Source organism: Lactuca virosa, chromosome 9 (genome assembly GCF_052849685.1).
Source record: "Lactuca virosa cultivar CGN04683 chromosome 9, Lactuca_virosa_CGN04683_v6, whole genome shotgun sequence".
Taxonomy (NCBI): Eukaryota; Viridiplantae; Streptophyta; class Magnoliopsida; order Asterales; family Asteraceae; genus Lactuca; species Lactuca virosa.
The window spans coordinates 33,190,331-33,214,073 of record NC_136434.1 but is presented as its reverse complement, the minus strand read 5'-3'; the positions used below and the strand labels follow the sequence as shown (position 1 = coordinate 33,214,073).

The following is a 23,743-nucleotide window of genomic DNA, read 5'->3' as shown; positions in this document are numbered from 1 at the left end:
ATAGGGATAGTCTAAAGAAGGTGAGGCATGGTGAGCTGCTCACCAATAGGGATAGTCTAAAGAAGGTGAGCAGAGGTTGCGGATGGAAGTAAAGGTTGTGTTGGGGATGTGTTGGAATATGAGTGTATGAAATCCTTTTTATGTTTAGGAGAGACCAATTCTACTAAAAAAACTTCTTTTTGGATGTTCAACGCAAATTTGAAACACAAGAGGAACCAAAATTATTTTATATGAACTGATAATTTTATAAACCACATGATACATACGCTCTATAATTTTTACAAAGGTTTGACAAAAACTACAATTCTCAATCCAAGTCAAAATGGACAGTCTATAGTTATAATAAACAGTTAAAACTATTTGGTTTCTAACCCAACAGTATTAAATATTGGTCTCCCTTGTCAAGGTTGAAGGGTTGAAATAGTGGCAGATTTGTCATTGTAGCACATGCAATTTTAGGGGTAACATATTGAAATTTTTTGCATTATGCTAGAAATTTTCTCAAAAAAAATCTCACTTTTTTCACAAAATTTGAGCATTACGGTCCTTCAATGAGTCCCAAGTGTCGTTTGGAACATAAATGGATGGCCTCTTAATGATGTTATCATCTCTAACGGTAAAAAGCGATTTAGGTAGTGTTTTTTTTTAGTGTCGCAATGATTTCATTTGGAATCCAAAAGCCATACTTGTTCTCTCTATCACAGGTTCTCTACAGAAGAAATTCATTGGCAGAGAAAACTATTAGAGGGAATTTGACATGGTATATAAATAAATCACACTAGAAGAGAATATAACCTTAAATGAGTGAACTAACAAGGTCTTTAAGGACAAAAACCGTCATCTAAGTGAAGTTATATCGATAGGGGACTTCAGATCAAGTAATAAATCCACAAGTTGCTCAAATTTCAAAGACATGAACTCAAAAGATTCCTGAATATTTAAAACAAAAATAAAAATGAGACACATTATCTAGAAGAGTAATAGTAATGGTGTGGTCCTTACCACCAAGAGTATGTAAAGATTGGCATACGTTTCTCATCCTCTTCCTACATAAAAATAAGGGTATATAAAGTTTGATAGTATGATTCTAAAAATACTAAAAACATCAAAAAAAAAACAAACGTGAATACAGCAGTATATAAAATAAATTGGATCCATTCCAACATCAGTAACAAGTGTTGATGTTAGTTCATGTACCAGACACATGTTTGTATTTTTCTGTGAAGGTGATTGATATACAGAAACATCCGACTTCATTTTTTCAAGCGATGAAATGAAAATTGCTTTTGATGTTGGAAATTCATCAATATTTGCTAAGCATCCAATCGTTTCCTGTGAATGTGTATTATATATGAAGTCAGAAACCAGAGAGTAAATAAATAAAATTTGGTGAATTAACAAAATTATAATTGACCTTTAGAAAAAAACGCTTCTCAAGCGTTCAATAACGTCTCTGACCATGATGTCATAACCTTGATGTTTCTATTTGCATTTTCTTTTTCGATTCCCATATCTATAACTAACTAGGGGTGTAAATGAGCTGAGTCGAGCCCGAACATAACCAAACTCAACTTGAGCTTGTTTATATTTATCTGGGCTCGAGCTCGAGCTCGGCTCGTTTCGAGCCTAGTTTCAAAGCTCATGCTCGGCTTGTGAGAAAAATAACAAACTTGAGCCCGGCTCATCCCGGGCTCATTTTGTTTGTTATGCGAGCCTAAACGAGCCTAGGCTCGATTCGAGTTCGTTTATGGTTTTTGAGCTCATTTGATTGTTTATCATACATTCAAGTGAATAACCCAACATCAAAACATACATTCATACATTCCATTGGTTTAATGTCTATAAACTCCCAAATTAAAAAAGACTAGAAATAAACAAATCTTCGTTGATGCAACTTCACTACTCGATACAAAATATTGGATAGCTAATGTAAAGATATGCTCTGAAAATAGAATTGGAAAAAAGAAGTGAATGAGCCGATTAAAAGATATTAAAAAGCTTAACTTAATTAGGCTTGCGAGCCTAATCGAACTCGGTAACAGAAGCTCGGGCCCGAGCTTGTTTAATAAATGAGCCTTATGTTAAGCTCGAGGGCTCACTTACACCCCTATCTATAACTTTGGAAGTTCCATCATTACCACGGAAACTCAAACTTAGGTTCATGTTTTGCTTCACAAGATGCTATAGAAAAGTTAAAAAGAAGTATCTAGAATGTTGTATATAATTAGAATTATTTTTCACCTGCAGTGCAACGACAATGCTCTCAAGCATAGAGCCATTTTATTTGATGTATGGAATTTAAATCTTGGCCAAAATCCAAATCTTTCCTCCAAGTCATGCGTATAGCATCAAAAAGAAAATAGTAACTCCCAACAAGTACGTGCAAAGGACTGCATTTGCTTTCTTTTTAATGTCATCCTTTTACCTTGAAAAAAACAACTTATGTCATTATAAAATCCAAACCGTTATATACATTTTGAGAGGGGGGGGGGGTACTACTACCTCTTTTATATGCCTTTCTGAATGATTCAGATAAAGGATAAAGAACCGCACATGTGAATATATAATATACTCCTTATAGATGGGTAACAACCAAATATTTGAGCAAGTCTGCTCATTTGCATCAACCGAGATAGGACACAATGCATGTATTTCATTAGGTGTAACACTCGGTTTCGAAGCGTTTCATTGTTCGGGGTCGTGGCCCAGTCATCAGTCATCATAAGGCTTTGGGCCTTGGGGAGGAAATGATTTGGCCCTTTTTAGATGTGGTTGTTATAGTCTAAGTGATCCGGGCGTTCGTTTGTGTTTCGGAGCCCAAGGGTATAATCGTAATTTGATAATTCGGTCCTTTATGAATTTTGGGTTTTTGTTTGGAAAGTTCTTAGGAAGAGGTGAGTTAATAGAAGTGTAGGGCTTCTCGTCACCTTTCCGTGGATATAAAGTTCGTTGGAAACGGAGTTATAACGAAGAAGTTATGTCCTTCAGAAGTTTGGTGGTTTTAAGGTTTAGCTGGGTACGCGGGGCGTACACAGGTGTACACGCAGCGTACTAGTGAAAAGGGCAGTACGCGGGGCGTACCTCGGTGTACTGATCAAGATGGTCGCGGGTGCTCTACGGAGTACGTTGGACATACCATATGTACGTTGGGCGTACTCAAATCAGACCAAAACCCTATTTTAGGGTCTTAGACCCTATTTAAGCTCCTTATCTCATAACCTAACCCTAATATCTTCAGCCTCCATCCCTCTAAACCCTAGAAATCGACCTTTAGCCCCCATTTGAGTGATTCTTGAGCTTCAAAGTAATTTATGTGTGTTTTTGGTGCTTGAGGAGGAAGAAGAAACTTCTTGAAGAGTCATTGCTTGACTTGGAGCTTTTGGATCCAGGCTTTGTTCACCTAGATCTAACTTCTAGAGGTATAAAGTCTCAACCTTGACAACTCTTTCTTGTAGATCTAGCTAGGTGGCACTTTGTTATGATTTTGGTCCCTTTGTGGTGGTTCTTGTGAGTAGAAGTAACTCCAAAACCTTTGATCTTCATATTTGGCCCTTGTTGGGGTTATGGAGTCATAAAGTTCGGATCTTGATGATTATAAACCTTCCATGCATGATTTGGTAGTCTTTTGGTGAAGCCTGGGACTTAGGGTTTTTATTTGGGTCCCATTAAGTCATGCTAAGTCATAAAGTTAGGAACTTTATGACTTAAGAAGTCCCTTTGAATCAGATTTGGAGGTTTGGACTAAGGTCTTAAGGTATTAAGAAGTTTTTTTTAGACATTTTGGACTGATTTTGACCTTTGGAGTTCATCTTTGGTATTAGGCTTCATTAAGCCATGCAAAGGCTTAAAGCCTTCGACTTTATGGATTCACTTATATTTAGTTATTCTGAGGTTTTGGACGTTTTGGCTTAATCGATTAAGAGCTAGAATTGAGAGTTGGTCAAACAGGAGGAGTACGCTGGGCATACAAGCCTGTACGTGCAGCGTACAAGCTCTTAAGCCAGTACACTTAGCGTACCAGCTGAGTACGCCCCGCGTACTCAGCAAAGTGGGATTTCGGTATTTGGGCTTCGGTTTGGACCATCTTTTGGGCTTTGTTGTTTTGGGCCATGTTGGGCCATCAGGTTTTGGGTTGATATCTATTTGTGGAGGCCCACTATGGATTTGGGCCCAATTTGGAAAATCGGGCCATGGATTAGGCCTTGGTTAGTTTTTGGTATTTGGGCCTTGTGGATTATTAGGTTTGGGCCTAAGTCTTGGTCAAAAAGTAGGTGAGGGATAAATTGGTCATTTACCGTAGTAATGGATTTATGGGTATGGATTGGGACCCAACTGTTGATTGGGTGTTGTTTAGATAGTTTAGGGATCGGTCAGCCAGCAGCCAGAGATTATTTGCGGGATTCAACAGTGCGAGGTGAGTCTCCTTACTAAGTTTAGCGGGTCGAAGGCACCAATGCTGACCCATGTTTATGCTATGTTAGTATGCTAGTTGTTTGCGTGACTCTTGCATGTGTTATGTGCTTACCGGGCGGGGCTCGATGACCATTCGGCCCCGATGACCATTTTGTATGCTATGTATCTTTGTGATTATTGCATGTGTATATGTTTACTTGATATATGTTATATGTATGCTGGGCGGGGCCCGATCTATTACCGAGCGGGGCTCGATGTCGGGCGGGGCCCAATACACGGGGTCCGATACCGGGCGGAGACCATTACGTGTTTATTTGTATGTATGGTATGAGGTATCTTGGGGAACTCACTAAGCTTTATGCTTATGGTTTTCCGTTTATGTTTCAGGTGCTTCATTTTTTCAAAAATGGAATAGCTCGGGATGATTGCAGAGCACACACCGCATGTTTCCGTATTTTGTGATTTAATGATGTTTTTGTTATATCTTGACTACCTTCGTTTTACGAAAATGATATGTATTACTGATTTATTAATCCAAAAACGAAAATTTTATGTCATTATTTATGGGACGCTTCATCAAGCCCCATAACCATTACGACAGACCCGATACACTACTCCAACTGTTTTACATCACAAGTAGATGCATTTGACATAAGCCCAAGAATCTTCATAAATATCTTGTCCATGTATATAAAAGATTTTAACCCTACATATCAGAAATACAAACAAAGATTAGTAATAAGCGCTTAATGATGCATATGTAGGGTTAAAGTATTTGAAGCCCTAGCAGTAGCCTCACGTGTCAAAAAACCTAAAAGCACATACAAAATAATATAATCATATAACTAATCATATCAAGAAAAAATATATAATATATATCTGTTATAGACTCAATGACTAAGAAATAATCACTTTTCCATTTGTTTAATATCTTCATAGTCTTTACGAATGTATGTTCGGATTCAGATTCAATAAATGCAAGTATCTCATCCATTACATCTAAAATATATACCGTTGAAAACTTGGCAGTTATACATTTTTGTAATTTTAATATGACTTCCTGCATATCTTCAGGTTTTGTTAAACAAGGGATGGAAATTTTCAATAAATCCAACATGTGAAGAGCCTTCAAGTGTTAACACTTTCTTTAACAATAAAATTTTGGAAAGACTTGAAGACCTTCAAAACACAATCTTGAGCATATTTTCTAACATGCATATTAAGTCTTAACCTAATGAAAGGCAGGAGCCATTCCACAGCAATTTCATCCTTCTATGTTTTATGGAAAAAAATAAGCAATCTACTATTACAACCATTGATTATTGTCACAAATTCACAATATAGCAAAGAGACAATATACATTTTGATGTTTATTATCTATTGAATACTTGATAAACGTCTGGAAACCTAATATAACAGTCCCTAATCTCCCAAATCACAAAACTCTAGCAACACCCTCAAACACTCGACCAGTCTTGAAACCCTCAAACTCACAATCAAAATCTGCAAACACTTAACCACAATCTTCGCGGCCTCATCCGTCTTGGACATGGATATAGACTTACTTATCAGAAACCAGAAACCAGAGTCAACACAAACGCCAAAAACGACGACATCCTAGACATTGCATCAACATTAAAGGTTGCAGGTTGCATTAGAGAGGGTATGAGAACACGAGGAATCATAAAGGGCGTTAATGATGTTAATGAAGTATTTGAGGGGAGTAACGGGCAACGATTTAGATTTATCCCGATGTATGATAAAATCTAAATCTCTGCCCGCCTCTGCCCTGAATTACTTCGTTAACATCACCCCACAATGTCTGAGATGCGTCGTTTTTGGCGTTTGTATTGACTATGGTGTTGAGAAGTCTATATTAGTGTCCAAGGCGGCTGAGGTTGCGGAGATTGTTGTTAAGTGTTTGTAGGTTACGATTGTGAGTTTGAGGGTTTTGAGATTGGTCGAGTGTTTGAGATGTTCCTAGAGTTTTGTGATTTGGGAGATTGGGAGACTGTTAAATTAGGTTTTCAAACGCTTATCAAGTATTCAATAGATAATAAAGATCAAAAGGTATATTGTCTCTTTGCTATATTATGAATTTGTGACAATAATCAATGGTTATAATAGTAGATTGCTTATCTTTTTCCATAAAACATAGTAGGATTAAATTTATGTGAAATGGCTCCTACCTTTCAAAGCTATAAGATCATAAGGTTAAGGTTAAGACCTAATGCCAAATGTACAGGTTAGAAAATATGCTCAAGATTATGTTTTGAGGGTCTTCAAGTCTTTTCGAAATTCTATTGTCAAAGAAAGTGCAACCAAGTTGGTGTTAGATACATTTAAAAACTAGATGTTGGCGGTTGAGAAGGTTGGTTCAACATGAGCAAGATCAACAGTCTAAAGATGATGAAGGATCAAAATAAACACTAGAAGGCTCTTCACATGTTGGATCTATTGAAAATTTTCATCCTTTGTTTAACAAAACCAGAAGACATGCAAGACGTCATATTAGAATTACAAAAGTGTATAACTACTAAGTTCTCAACGGTGTATGTTTTACATGTAATGGAGGGGATAGTTGCATTCATTGAATCTGAATCCGAAGATACATTCGTAAAGACCATGAAGATATTAAACAAATGGAAAAGTGATTACTCCTTAGCCATTGAGTCTATAACAAGTAAACATATATATGATATATTTTTTCTTGATATGATTAGTTATATGATTATATTATTTTGCATGAGCTTTTAGGTCTTTTGACATGTGAGGCTACTGCTGCAAGGGCTTCAAATACTTTAAATGAAATGTTTTACCGTGTACTTTTCAGTAAAGTGGTACTTAATGATGAATCCGAGCAATCAAGTGAAGCGGTATGTCATTTTACTAGTTTTATGCATCATTAAGCGTCTATTACTAATCTTTGTTTATATTTTTGATATGTAGGGTTAAAATCTTTTATCTACATGGACAAAATATTTATGAAGATTCTTAGGCTTATGCCGAATGCATCTACTTGGCATGTAAAACAACTGGAGCAGTTTGTTAGGTCTGTTGTAATGGTTATAGGGTCTGATGAAATACACGCATTGCGTTATATCTCGGTTGATGCAAATGAGCAAACTTGCTCAAATATTTGGCTATAGTTGTTAATAGCGACCATAGCGGTCATTATAGCGAATAACATAGCGTATAGGTATAGAGTTGCTATTGAGTGTTTAGCAACAAATAGCGAGGTAAATAGCGACATTAGGGTTTTTTTTCATTTTTTTCTCCTTTTTGAAGTATAAATCAAAAAAAGCGATAAGGGTTGAAGTTTTGAACATTTTTAGCTAGTTTAATGGTTTGTTTCCTTATTTATTGATTATAAATCTCCCTATTCTAATAAAAGAATAATTTTATTCTCCTTTTGACATGTGTCATCCCATTAGACCTCCTAATTAATGCATATTTTATTCTTCTTTTGCCAAGTGTCACCCTATTATGTCTTCTAATTAATGCATGCCATTTGTAACCTATGAATTTTTCATTTCAAATTTTAAATTTCACACTCTAATTACATTAAATTAATAACATTAGAATAATTTAAATAAAATTAATATAAATTATAAAGTGATATAATTTCACATATTTATTTAAATCAATGATTATAGTTATATATAACTAAAAAAAACTCTTAATTAATAATTTATTTAAAATAATTGATTAATAATTTTGAGTTTTTAATATAAAATTTTAATTAATTTTATAACCGTGGGTCCCACGGGTTATAAACTAGTTTATAATAACTATAGTAGTTGAACACAATAAATATTTTTAATTTTTTTATGCCTATTCGCTATCAATAACTATGTATTATAAGGGGTATGTAAAACTTTCCTCTGAATCATTCAGAAAGACATGTATATAACGGTTTTGGATTTTATAATGACATAAATTGTTTTTTTAAAGGTAAAATGATGGCAATAAAAAAAAATAAAAAGCAAAGGCAGTCTTTTGCGCGTACTTTTTGGGAGTTACTATTTTCTTTTTGATGCTATCCGCATGACTTGGAGGAAAGTTTTGGATCCTTGGCCAAGATTTTAATTCCATACATCAAAGAAAATGGCTTTATGCTTGAGAGCATTGTCGTTGCAGGTATATTTTTTCCTTTTTCTGTACATCTTGTGAAATAAAACATGAACCGAAGTTTGAGTTTCCGTGGCAGTGATGGAACTTTCAAAGTTATCGATATGGGAATCAAAATAGAAAATGAAGAGATAAACATTAAGGTTATGGCATCATTGTCAAAGGCGTAATTGAAAGCTTTTACCAAAGTTTTCTTTCAAGTGTCGCCTGAGAAAGGTTCTTTTCTAAAGGTCAATCATAATTTTGTCAATTCACCAAATTTTATTTATTTACTCCATGGTTTCTAACTTCGTATATAATACACATTAAGAGGAAACAATTGGATGCTTAGCAAATATTGGTGAATTTCCAACATCAAAAGCAATTTTCATTTCATCACTTGAAAAATGCAAACACGTGTCTAGTGCATGAACTAGCATTAACACTTGTTGCTGATGTTGGAATAATCCAATTGATTTTATAAACTATTGTATTGAGGATTGTTTGAAGGTTTGTTTTTTTTTTATATTTTTAGTATTTTTAGAATCATACTATTAAACCTTATGGATTTAAAATACTGATTTAAGGTACTTACTTTTTCAACAGAAGAGACATTAAGATTAAATCCAAGATAAAACCTCCTCTAAGTTTGCATTAGAGTTTGCTTTATGTAAAACCACAACATTTTGAAGTACCTCAAGGTGAGAAACATACAATGCTTTTGAAGCACACACTTTCTTTTTCAAGTCATTCACAGCCTAAAAACATACAAAAAAGTTTATAAGAAATCAAAAGTAAAAAGTCAAAAGTCAAAGCAACTATCTTTTTGGAGTCAACAACTGACCTTATCGTTAATGTTAATGAAGGTATGACAAAACTTTTCAATGCATTGAAGTTGTTGATTTTGCTGAGATGATGATGTGGCAACCATGTTGCAAAGAGATTTAATGTCTTGTGTAAGTTCACATTCAATCTTATTCACAACAGATCTATTACCAGCATTCAGTTTATCTTCTCTTGCTGCAGAAAATACAGGAAAATTAGTTTTTTTTTAAAAAAGTTCAATAAATCAAAAGAGAATACTTTAAAATTTTAAAAAAGAGAATGCTTACCGATCTTCATAAACAATGATGCATTGTCCTTGAGGGATTTTTCCAAGTCAGACCGAAGAACACAAGCTTGATGAGTCAATGCATTTTCTATTTACAATGTTTATTACTCATTAGTATATATTATATAAAGAAAGAATAAAAAAATTTGACATTGAAGAAATCAAAAGATACCTGATTTTTTCTGTTCACTTATGATAAAATCTCGTTCCTTTATCACATATTCACATTTCTTTAATTCTTCTTGGGTATTAGCTAGTGCCTTACTGGTTTGATTTAAATCATTATGAAGATAATTAATAGAGAAAATTATATATATTTAGTAACGATATATGAAATCCAACAACAATGTATGTCAATTAGTAGCATTTTACCTGGGTAGAATTGAGCTTGTTACTCAAATCTGAGCATTCTTGGACACGTGCATTAAATTTAGTTTGCAATTCTTCATATTGCTGTTTATTCAACAAATAAAAAAAATAAGAGACAATAATAAGAACCATTTTTTGTCCCAAAATAAAGAAAGCAAGACTAAAAATGTAATACCTTTTCTTGGTTTTCTATTTTAACTTCCATTCGTTCAATCTGATCTGCCATTGACTAAACAAAAAAGAATGTTAAACATTTATATATAATTATATTATGATGCACACCACCTATTCATTTGATTCAAACTATAAAGATTATAGAATAAAATAAGATTATATGAAACCTCAAGCAATGTTACAATAAGGGTAAAAAAAATGTCTAGTACCTTACGTTCCAACTCCTCTTGATAGTATCTCTCTTTAGGCATATAAACTCCATTTTTTTCACGTGATGCATAAACCTCTGCATGTAGAATAAAAAGAAAATTAGCTACGAGTTAGGGCTAAATAAGTCTTTTTGTCTCTTCATTGTGTTATCAAAAAGGAAGCAAACTGTTACCAGCTTTGAGTCTTTCAATTTCACCATAAAGATCCTTGATAAGAGTTGTTTTCATCATCTTCTGATTAACCTATAAGGAAAAGACAAAAGGGAAGCATAATCCACTAACAATCTGGTATAAAAACAAGATGAGGTGATTAACATGTAAGGATAGAGGCTAACCTCGGGTTTGTTCTTTATATTTTTTGCCCTGTGAGCATAATCCAATGTGCTTAAGGTCTCTTCAAGACAATGAACAGCAGGAGATACAGTAGCAATGATGCATGTTTTAGTCCTTCCACCCAATGAATCACGAAGAAGACGAGTTAATTTGCTATCCCTGGATTACATAAAACTCAAAAATCAAAATCCGGAAACCATGAATGTTAAGAGTAAAGGAAAATTTGTCAAAGTGCTTAAAAGGTTCATACAAACCTGTAAGGGATGTGCCCAAGATGCTCCACTAGAGCAGTTATTACTCTTCCTAGAGTAAGTAAACTTTTGTTTATTTCTCCAGCTTCTCTTGCACGACCCTAAAAATTGCAAATTATAAACTTGGGATATATACAGTAAAGTCCCAATATTTTTATCGATTTGACAAGAAAGTCCTAAACTTTATTTTTTTGATAGTAAAGTCCAAATTACCGGCAGTTTTTGACACTTTTATCCTTTTTTCCCGGTTAGCCGGTAATTAGGACTTTTTTGTCAAAAAAATCTAGTTTAAGACTTTCTTGTCAAATTGTCAATTAGGACTTTACTGTCAAAAAAATAAAGTTTAGGACTTTCTTGTCAAATCGTTGAAAATATTGGGACTTTAATGTATATATAATTTTTTGGTTAGAAATTTAATTATATGATACTCTTTAAGCATCATAGTTATTAGAAACTTCTCTAATAAGCTAGATTCTATTAAAATCCTTAACGTTTTCTTCTTGTTAAATCGTTTTTTTAATCTCAACAAACCGACATTGAAAAAAATGGAGATAATCAAGAAAGAAAGAAAGAACTAGGGTTGTGCTGACTTTTTGCAGTCCCAAAAATGGAGAAATAAGAAACCTAAAAAAACAAAATGACCCTTCTTTCCCTTCTCCACATTCACACCCTTTTGACCAGGCATGTGTTGTTTGTGTTTGTATAAAGCCAGGGCAATTTCGTTTTTTTCGGTTTCTTATTTCTCCATTTTTGGGACCGCAAAAAGCCAACACAGCCCTGGTTCTTTCTTTCTTTCTTGATTATCTCCATTTTTTTTCAATGTCGGTTTGTTAAGATTAAAAAAACAATTTAATAAGAAGCAAACGTTAAGGATTTCAATAGGATCTAGCTGACTAGAGAAGGTTTTAATAACTCTTATGCTTAAAGAGTATTATACCATTAAATTTCTAACAAAAAAAGAATATATACACTAAAGTCCTAATATTTTCAACGATTTGACAAGAAAATCCTAAACTTCATTTTTTTTGACAATAAAGTCCTAATTGACGATTTGACAAGAAAGTCCTAAACTTTATTTTTTTGACAAAAAAGTCCTAATTACCGGCTAACCGGGAAAAAAGGGTAAAAGTGTAAAAAACTGCCGGTAATTTAGACTTTACTGTCAAAAAAATAAAATTTAGGTCTTTCTTGTCAAATCGATGAAAATATTGGGACTTTAGTGTATATATCCCTATAAACTTTACAAAAAGGATACAATCTTTTAACTATAAATGAAAATTTGATGGATAAATTACCTCCCTAGCACCAGATCTTGAAATATTTTCAGAACCAGCTAAATCAACAAGATTCAGTTTGCCACATTTGATAAGTTCTTCACCTTCACGGGTGGACTCTTTGATGTGTATGGTTATAGAAAACAAAGAATGTGAGCGACTGAAGGAAAAAAAAGTAACTTTGTTAGAGGACAATGAGTTTTCATTTTCAATCAAACATTGAAGAGCATCAAGAAAAACTCAAAACCTTGATTGTTTGTTTAACAAGGTTTCTGCAGTTCGACGTTTTGCAGAACCTCTCTCTAAATTTCATTGTTTAAAAAATCGGTCGAGGCACTCCTCAAAACGATTCGAGCAGGCGTCGATTCTAAGGTCTGGTCTAGGGCATACGCCTCTGATGTTTGAGGCGGAGAGAAGCGGATGAAAACAGAGGAAGGCGGTGCGTTTTATGTGGAGGCGTTCAAGAGCAGATTTTGTCTTCTAACCCTTTTTTTTAACGTTTTTTACAGCTGTTTTTCAACAGCTTTGTTTTTACTTTTACTTCTGCAAGAAAGTGTGTTCTGAAACTTCCCAAAATATCAAATTTCACACTTTTTGACCTAGTCTAGAATGATATGTTGTCTGTTACTTTGATCTTCCTTCTTTTTCCATATTTTCTGAAATCTCATACCATTGTCATTGAAGACCTCAGGTTACATCCTTTTTTCTTTATCTTTATTTTTGCCTCTTCTTCTCTAGTATTATTAGCTCTTTTTGTTGTGTTTATTTGTTACTAGTTTATAACCCGTGGAACCATGGGTTATAAATTTAATTAAATTTTTATAATAAAAATTTATAATTATTAATCAATTATTTTAGATAAATCATTTTAAATAAATTAGTAATTAAGAGATATATCAAAATTCTAAAGTTATTATAACTTCAAACTTAACATATAATTAGAAATGTACATTTGAATTTTGAAATGAGTTGCCTAATATATCTACATGACACATAACATAATATTAATGATGAATTTTATTAGAATAGGGATTCATTCAGTCAACTTATTATTTTGTGAGTTTATGATCCATGTGTTTATTTATTGTCATTTATTATTTAACTAGATTATGACCCGCTTAAAACGCGGGGGAACATATAAAAATATACATATAAAGGTATAAAAAAGTTGGCACTATAAAAAAAATAAAGTAACATAAACAGACTTAGCATTATTGGTAACATTGAAATGTCTGAAAAAAAAACAATGAAACACCTGAATATCTATAATCGTTGAAGAACCTCTTTGTAGACATAACTTTTTGTTTTATTGGTTGGACGACCTTCCTCGTAATATATGAGTACATTCAATGCCTTTTCATTTGTGAAGCGAGAAACAAAAAACATATAACTGGCAATGAGTGAAGACGGGTTTATGCAAGTATAATCCAACATTTGATAATTATTGTTATTGACTTTTGTTAATGGCCATAACAAAATAAAAAATTATGGGGAATTGCCTCTGCTGAAAACGGAATGAGATTCTTTTATTAGACGGAGTTAACTTAATGCAAGATATATAAGTAGTCTCGTTGATGAGTCTAGCATACATGATTCAGGCTTCAATGACGTGTCTTCCAAGCCTAACAATCTATAATCTAGTACCATTGCATAGTCCTTTAGTTTGGTCGATATTACGAAGTAACATGACTGGAACACCTATTTTTAGTGTAAGTTTATGGTTGGAAATTCAAGATGCCTTAAAATCATTCAACACAACTAAAGAGTAGATTGATTCCTTAAAAAACCTGGTAACTCTCTCTCACGTAAAGAATTTTAACCAATATATGTTTTCCCTTCATCTTTCATCAATCCTAAAATGTAGTCACTGGTAGCATCAAATTCTTCATTTGTATGGATCAAAATAGCTTTATCTTGAAAATATGATAGATCATCAAGAGAGTTTTCAAAGGATGGATAAATGGTGGATACAATTGAATGAATATGGTCACCTGTAGAGCGAACAACGTCTTCTGGAAATTCAGTTTCAGCTTCACCATCATTAGGGCCACCAATAATACCTTCACTAATTTTAAGAACCCACTCATCAACTACTTTTGTCTCATCCAAATCAATAGTTAGACAACCAAAATAAAGCCTCATGTTTACCGTTAAACGTAAAACTGTACATCACGCTGTAATTTGCATGAATATGATGCCAGCACAATATCCGAACGATTGCCTCTTTGAATTGCTGGAAGAATTTGTCTAAAGTCATCTCCAAATAAAATGGTATTGTCTCCAAACGATTCTGGAAGATAAATACCTATAGAGCAATGATATCCTCTTTGTTGACCATATTTGATGTATAGACTTCACTGTCGTTGAACTGTTCATCAGAGTTCACTAATACTTTTGTATTGACACGTGATATCCCTCTAGACAATGCCACATAAAGTTGGCCATGCGTGAAACCGATTCTGGGAAATAAATACCTACATTTGGAATTGCTTCTCCCTGAGCTTTATTGATTGTCATTGCGAAACATAATCAGATTAGAAATTGTTTTCTTATCAGCTTGAATGGGAACATGTCATCTTCATGCGGGCATAGATTTAGTATAGAGTTAAATTACAGAAATGGTCCCTGTGGTTTGGTCAAATTCTCACTTTTGGTCCCTAAGTTTAAATTTTGATAGGTTACATCCCTGTGGTTTGTGAAAATTGCACTGTTGGTCCTTGGTCCATATAAAAAGACCAAATTACCCTTTATTTCTTTTTTCTTTTTCTTTTAACAATTATATATACATACATATACATATATATATATATATATATATATATATATATATATATATATATATATATATAACTGTTTTTTTATCTTTATTTTAATAAAATTAATATAGATTATTTATAAAATTATTTTTATTGTTTAAATCAAGAGTAAATTACACGAATGGTCCCTATGGTTTGGGGTAATTTGCACGCTTGGTCCCTAACTTATTTTTTAACTCGGAAGGTCCTTACTGTTTGTTTTTGTTACACGATTGGTCCCTACAGTTTGTTTTTGTTACGCGCTTGGTCCATATCTTACCAAAAAAGACTATTATTTAAATAGGAAAAAATGATGAGGTACGTAAGGTAAGGTGAGGGGTGGGGTTGGGGTGTGTTTATTTAAATAAATTTAAAAATCAAAGGCAAAATAGTCTTTTTAGGTAAGACAGGACCAAGCGCGTAACAAAAACAAACAGTAGTGACCTTCTAAGTTAAAAAATTAAGTTAGGGATCAAACGTGCAAATTACCCTAAACCATAGGGACCATTCGTGTAATTTACTCTTAAATCAATTATCTAAATTATATAAATTCATATTTTTGACGTTTTATTGAAATATATTTTTTAATGTTGTTTTTGTTTTGACGTTTTATTCGTCCAATATAATTATTTAATGTTGTTTTTTATGTGTTTTTTGCTTACATCATTCACTTGTATTTAGGACTGTAAACTAACTGAACGTTCGGTGAACCGTTCGTAAACTGTTCGACGAGAAGTTCGTTTATGTTTGTTTATTTAAGAAATGACCGAACATGAACAAAAATTATCGTTCGTTTAGTTAAACGAACGAACATGAACAATGGTCTCGTTCGTTCATTTATGTTCGTGAACGTTCGTTTATGACGTTCGTTTACGTTCATTTATGTTCGTTCGTTTAATTTATCTATATTCATTTATGTTCAAAAAATTTATTATATTACTATATTATATGTTCGTTTAAGTTCATTTATGTTTAATTATGTTTGTTTATTTTTGTTCATTTATGTTCGTTTAGTATAATATGGTAATATAATAAAAAAAATTTGAACATAAATGAATATAAAGATAAATGAACATATTGTAAAATACTTATCGATCTACATGAGCTAGAATTAAACGTTTCCATCAATACCCAATAAGGCATATAAATCATGTATTCTTTTGCAATGAATTCCAACGCCCCACAATGTGGAATCCTCTCGGTAGCAGCATTTCAGAACTCAAACCACATCAGATAATCAATATGAAGAGAAGTTGCTATAAAAAATAATAATTGTCACCATCTTATACAAATATTAGAGATTATTGAGGTGTTAAATAGTGTAATAACTTGCAATTAAATATAATTTTCAAAGAAAACTTAGTATGAGAAACTAACCAATGTGATCAAGGGCCAAAGGAGGCATTATAACTAAAACATAAACAAAGAAATATTAGTGATGAAACACGAAAGTTTAAGAAGAAACATATAAATTTAAACCAAGAAGTATAACAAAAATCCACAAGTATATTTTTTAAGTAATTTAAACCAATATATTTTTAAAGTAATTTAAAAAAAAGTAATTTAAATCGGGCCGTAGGTTTATCCCAATATTGTTCCCTTAAGCATTTCATTGAACATGTAGTAGACAGGTAGACCAAACAAAATTTCCAAGTTTCCAAATCAAGGTCTCAAATCCTAACACATCCAAAAAAAGAAAGATATTCAAATTTGTGATTTTAACAACCAAAATCAAAGGATATGACATACCTTGTGTATGAGTATATCGTTTATAATTGGATTGCTCAACTTATTGAACAATTCGTCAAAAGTATGATGAATTTGAGGAATCTCATAGAAAGGTCTGATTCAAATTTCTAAATAACACAATTGCGACAATTAATTTTCAAAACACAAAATTTGAAACCCTCATAACATAAAAATCAAAATATATTTTACTTACATTCACAAGAACCCAGATGAATTCCGTCATTTCTGTTGTTCGTCAACTCCAATTTCGACCTACAAGAAATCCAAAAAAAAAATCAAGCAACTTGAGTAACAATCATTTTCATGTTGTCGCAACTTTAGCACAAATATCGATAAAAAGTACAAAATCAGTTATCAAGAAATAAACATATATGAGATGACTAAAAAGTTGTCAAATGGAATTTGAGTTGCTTGTTTTCTTACCTTTCCCTGATGTGATTATAAATCCAGTCGTTTGACTACAAACCTAAATCGTTAAGTAAAAATCAAAACAACCTGCTTTCCCCCATTTTCTTCTCCACTACAAAACTTAGGTTAGATATATTATGTAAAGAAATGAGGGAGACGAGGTATTTTTTTCATTTTGTTTTTGGTGAGATTTAATTGTCATTAATAGAAAATTTTAATTTAATTCATTCTACTTTTGGTGAGATTTAATTGTCATTTACAGAATTCCTAATTTAATTCATTTTATTTTTGGTGAGATTTAAGTGTCATTAATAGAATGCTAATTTATAACATAATATACGTTTTATAAAATTTGTGGACAAAAATAAAGGGGTTGACAAAGATGATGTCAGCAAATAATCCAAAGGTGGAAAAATATAGGATTGAAATGCAATCAATGGTCCTGATTTCTTTAGTTTAGAATTAAGGGTTCTATTTTAATAATATTTAGAGATGCATACATGCATTTATTATGTGTTTAATGTCATAAATGCAAGAATTTTTCTAGTCCGTTCCACGAATTAGCATATAGCTTTTGGATTTCAATGCCTTATTTTGTTTCTTGTTTGCTGTTTCTTTTGCTATTTCATGTGGTTTTCTTTCTGTTTGCTTCAGTTCATACTTCATACATCCATTTATTTTGTTTATTTCTTGCTGTTTTCATGTAGTTTTCTTTCTGTTTTTTTTTTTTGTTTGTTTGCAGTGTTTTTGTTCACTGTTTAGTCTTTACGCCTCGTTTCGCCTCGAGGCTTATGCCTCGTGAAGCAGAGGGCAAACGCCTCGAGGCTCGTTTTCGTATTTTTAAACCTTGTCTCTAATAAGCAGAAAATTTCACTAGCACTTGTAACAATCTTTTCTTCTAATCCTCTCACAAGAACACCACCTTTACCATCTTCCATGAGTGGCAAAAGCTTTTTCTGTTTGTCCTCAACAACTCTTGATATCTCTTCATGAGCAAGTAAGTCGGTGATTTCTTCATTATATGTAACGCCCGTAGATCAGGGCTAGTCAATTTAGAGAAGATAAACATCAAAGTGACTTTTTGATAAAAGATTATTTAGAATGAATAATCTTAACTAGGTTGTAGTGGTCGTGATAAGGATTCCAGATATATAAAGAATGCCGAAATCCGAGTTATAACGAAGATGTTATGACCTGTCGAAGTTTCGCGACAGAACCGGCACGACACAGCGCGACGTAAATAGTTAATTTACGAAAGAGCGATATTTGGCCTTAGCGATCTAAGAGAAAGTCGTAGAATATGTTAAACCGAGAGCGTGCATAAGAAGAACGTCTAAAACTGACTTCGTATGAGGAAGTTATGATTTTTCGAAGTTTCGACTTAGCGGTATGTAGCCCAAAGTTTGAATATGAGATCGAGCGATTTCTAGCCGAAACAACCTAAACGAGAATCGAAGATCTCGTCAATAGTAGTCCAACGGTAAAAAGACAGACGAAAACGGACGTCAGATGATGAAGTTATGATTTTATAACGAAGTTTTTCATGTCCCGGCCTACAAAAAAATAATATAATAAAAATAAAGTAAAAATTAGCCGACGGAGTCTAAACGAAAGTTGTAGAGTGTAGTCTCACCTACGCGTGGATATAAAGAACGTCGAAAACGGAGCTCGTATGCGAAAGTTACGCAATTTTGAAGTTTGATTAATCGGGTTACGCTAAGCGTAATGGAGTACGCCCAGCGTACCCGTATGCATGAACTGAAATGGGCCACGTCGACCTAACCCAACAATCGAGTACCCGGGATCGTAAGCAATGACGTCTTCGGCCTGATCTGAAGTGTACGCCCAACGTAAGGCTTGGTACGCCCAGCGTACGCATGAAAGAGGCATTACGCCCCGCGTACTTGCGAGTTATGCCTAGCGTAACGCGAGGGTTCAGCCCTATAAATAGAACTCGACCCCCAGCCGAGTTTTGTTGCTCATTTCTTCCTCTCTCTCCCGTTTTACCTCGTTTTACGTGCAAGCTTTACCCCCGAAGCCCCGGTATTAATCCCGAGACCCGAAGCAAGTCCCGAAGCCCCGAGGATCCCGAGAAGTAAAGTTTCCGAGCCAAAACTCTGCCCGCGTGAAGCCCGGTTTTGGAGAAAACGTCCCGATTTCATCAATAAAGATTATTTTAAGAGACGAGGTGTTGTCCGATCATCGTCTTATCATGTGAGTGTGTAGTTAATTTCTTCTAACACATAAATATGAAGTATTTGCTATAAAATACGTGCTATGTGTTATGTATTGTTTGTTTATTTGAGATGGGTGTGGAATGGATTTTTTATACAGGTTTTTAAATGATTTAAACCGTATATGTATTTTATATCTACAAATATGTTGGGTAGAATATGGGTAGATGAAATACCTGGTGACTATGAGACGTAGTGCCTGTTGTGTAAACCCTGGTGACTATGAGACGTAGTGCCTATTGTGTAAACCCTGGTGTCTATGAGACATAGTGCCTATTGTGTAAACCCTGGCGACTATGAGACGTAGTGCCTATTGTGTAAACCACGGCGACTATAAGACGTAGTGCCTATTGTATAAACCCTGGTGACTATGAGACGTAGTGCCTATTGTATAAACCTTGGTGACTATGAGATGTAGTGCCTATTGTATAAACCCTGGCGACTATGTGACGTAGTGTCTGTTGTATAAACCGTGGTAGCAAATGGATTTTGTGCTAATCCCTTAGGTCAATCCTTAGGAATGAATGAATGAAGGATAATTGACTCTTAGGGTAAAGCTTTAAGAAACAGAAGGAGATAATGGGGATGGGTAATTTGGGTTGATTGTCTGATGATTAAATATAATATAATATCTTACTGTGGGTTGAAAACCCTATATGCTCACCAGGCTCCCAAGCCTGACCCACTCAGTTTTCTTTGCATTACAGGTAATGGCACAAGGGTATAAGTTGGTGGACTTGACGAAAGATTTTGGATTATAGATCAGTAGTTATAAATAACTGTTGTAAGGTCTATTTTATATTGTTTATGCTTTTGGTCTGTATCGGAACATGACATCCCGAGATTTTGTTATTTAATGAAAATACATTTCTTTAAAGAAATGCTTTGATAAATTCTTATCATATTTTGTTTTGGGAACAAATTTCGCAACTCTTTTAATCAAAGGATTACTCTGATTTTATAAAACAAAGCATAAACAAATCGGTCTTTTCTGGCCGTGAAAATGGGGATGTCACATTATATAACTCCAAGAAAGTTACTTTAACACTATAGTCAGCATTTTGGTGCTCTAAAGTGTCAAATATTTGTTTTACAGCTCTAGGGATTAATCCTGCGTGTGAAGGAAACTCTCCATCACGCCCACTCTGTTCCAGGATTAACCATAGAAATTCAATAATTAGTAACTACTCATACAACAAAGTAGCAAATTAAGCTGCAAGATCAATACAAAACAAATGAGACTACTACCTTTGATCTCTTACATTCACCATCCATGGTGTAAGTTTTTCTGGTTCCTGTTTGTCCATAAGCAAAAAAAAAATAAACAATTAAATCCTTCTAAAACTTCATTTACGATGGGAGTGATTGCTTGTTCATATAAATCTTTTTGGTGAGAGGTAGGTCCAAAAACCTACATACAGAAAGATAATAATAGTTGATTGGTAAGCATAGCACTATGGTGTTAATAAATCTCTTTTCGTTATTATATCTAGTGAATCTAAACCTCAAGGCTTTCTACCACCTAGATAGTGGAGCAAGGAAGCAACATACATGAATTGAATAATCAAATTGCAAAGACGTGTTATTGTACTTCAAAAAGCAACTGCTTTGTTTAAAATTCTATAATTGATAATTAGTTTAACATAACTCCATTGGCTAGTGGATTTATAATCAAGCTGCTTTTAGGGTTAAGATCAATGCATCATCAAAACAATGAATAAAACCACAGAACCATGTCTGTAATGTGTAAACATCCTCAACTCACAAACTTACAATGCAATGCAATTTGTAAATTCCTCAAATCAAAAGAAAAGAATAAGAATCAGTTTAAGTGTTCTAGTAAATCAGGTACCTTGTCAAAGGTGAAAACCCTATCGATTTGTTTACCAACAATACTCTGTGAAACCGCAACTTCTCTCTGATACTCATTACACGTTACCACCTGAGGCTCGTTGTTCCTTAAATCGTCATCACTAAAAGGACTAACAAACAATCATATTTCCACACACGAATCAGGTTATCAAAAAGGGAATCACGAAACCGTAATCGAAATCAGGAACCAACAAAAGTGAAAATAGAGCATTAGATCTGCAGTACCTGCATCGAAGAAGGACCTGAACATTGACGCCCTTTTCATGGCGACCGAACATCTCTGCAAACAGTCTGTGTGTGTGTGTTGTGTGCAAGATGGAGAAATTATTCGATGTCTGCGGTGTGTTTAGTTGGACAGATGATAGAACGTTGAGAAGCAGCGGGATCGATCAAGTTTTTGAAATTTTCGCGGACCACTCTCCTACATTCGGTCTCACTGTTAACGGTCGATGAGGTGCTGATCCAACGATCAATATACGACCAAGGGTTCAAGATCCCGATCAAGGCAAGGCAGTGAGTAGGGCTGTAAACGAACTGAACGTTCAACGAACTGTTCGTGAACCGTTCGGCGGGAAGTTCGTTTATTTAATAAACGAACGAACATGAACACTTCTCGTTCGTTTAGTTAAGCGAACGAACATGAACAATGGTCTCGTTCGTTCAATTATGTTCATGAACGTTCGTTTATGTTATTCGTTTACGTTTGTATATGTTCGTTCGTATAAAATCATTTTATCTTCATATATGTTTAATTGTGTTTGATTACATTACTATATTATATGTTCATATATGTTCGTTTATCTTTGTTTGTTTGTTTATGTTCGTTTAGGATGTTCACGAACATAAACGAACGAACATGAACAATGTAATTTGTTAAACGAACGAACATGAACAAGAAAACCCGTTCGTTTAACCGTTCGTGTTCGTTCATTTGTTCGGTTAACTTAAACGAACGAACATGAACAAGCCCCGTTCGTATTTTCGGTTTGTTTACGGTCTTAGCAGTGAGTTAACAAAATTGCCGTGGCAATGGTACATGGTTTTTCAAACCTTCCGCCTATAAACTAACCGTGTTCAGGACTTTTTCAAAATTTTAAATATATATTTATTACGTTTGAAGTTTAAAATATTGTAATTTTTAAAAAGTGGATATAAGCACATAGCTTTATTAATTTTAATTTTAATTAATTAATATAACTAGTTTAGAGATAACATTGGTATAGCCTGATAGCCGTATAGGTGAGTGTACAGCCCGATCCCGATGTGAGGCTTGGTTGGGCTTTAGCTTGGTATGGTATGGGCTTTAGGCCCAAAAATACGATTCAGGAAATTGTTTCAGTACGTTTCTCTTTTCTAGGCCTGCAAGGACAAAAGAAATTATTATAACGGCCCAATAAAACTGAACCCTTTTCTCTATAACTATTTTTTTAACCAAACCACCAGTTTGATATAGAATTTTCTTAAAACTAAAACTGATTTTTCTAAAATAACCGAATTGAACCTGTTTTTAAACCGAAAAAAAAAAGATTTTCTAACAAAATTTCATTTTCAAAAAGACTGTAAAACCGAACCAATCATAACCGAAACCAGATTTTCTATAACCGGAACCGGTTTAAAACCGGTGTGTACACACCTCAAAGCTCATTCACACCATGGTCTCTAAAGTTTTTTGGTGTAAATGGAAGGCTCGGGACGGTTTTCTAAGGGAATTTGAAAAAAATTTGATGCTGAAAAACTTATTGCCGATGTAACTAGTTTATTATCTAACCATATTTGTCGTAAAAAAAAAAATGGTTAGTTTGGTTTTCCCTTTTTTATTTGCTTTTTTTTCTATGAATTGAATGATGAATCGATGGTGGAGTGCACAGGTAGACACACGACTAACTACAATCAAAGAAACCGAGACCGGAAGCAAGAAAATTTTGGATGGACAGGTGTCATCGTTTGAGAGGATCACATCAGATGCAAATAAATCAAGCATTCTAAGGCTATAAAATCCTAATTATGTACAACTATGGGGCATACACTAGACTACCAACAACAATGATGTCAGTCCTAAATAGCACCACTAAGCAATCCCCTAGACGACAAACATCATAACAATCAGACACTAGCATGCAGTTCTAGGAATTTATATATCTGCAAATAACAAGGATGTATATTTTGGGGGATCACTTTTCCTTTGAGCTTCGACCGATTGTACACATCACATCATCTTCCTTCTTCTTAAGGTTATTTTAAGAAAACAATTGTAAAATTTTTCGCAAATCCTTAGTTTGAGTTTGGAATCACACAAGTGTTCATCCAAATCCTTTAAGGCTTAAACCAGGGCTCTGATACCAACTTGTACCGTCCCAAAAACCAAGATAAAATTTTCAATTTTCAAACAGAATTCAAAACCATTTCATAAAATCCATACATCTTAAAAATAGTAGTTCACA

The 23,743-nt window shown here is 33.8% G+C and overlaps 1 pseudogene; it reads right to left on the bottom strand.

The window, feature by feature from the left end:
* Nucleotides 1–837: 837 nt before the first annotated feature.
* Nucleotides 838–21,647, bottom strand: LOC145139109 (kinesin-like protein KIN-5C; annotated as a pseudogene).
* Between the last annotated feature and the right edge of the window lie 2,096 nt (nucleotides 21,648–23,743).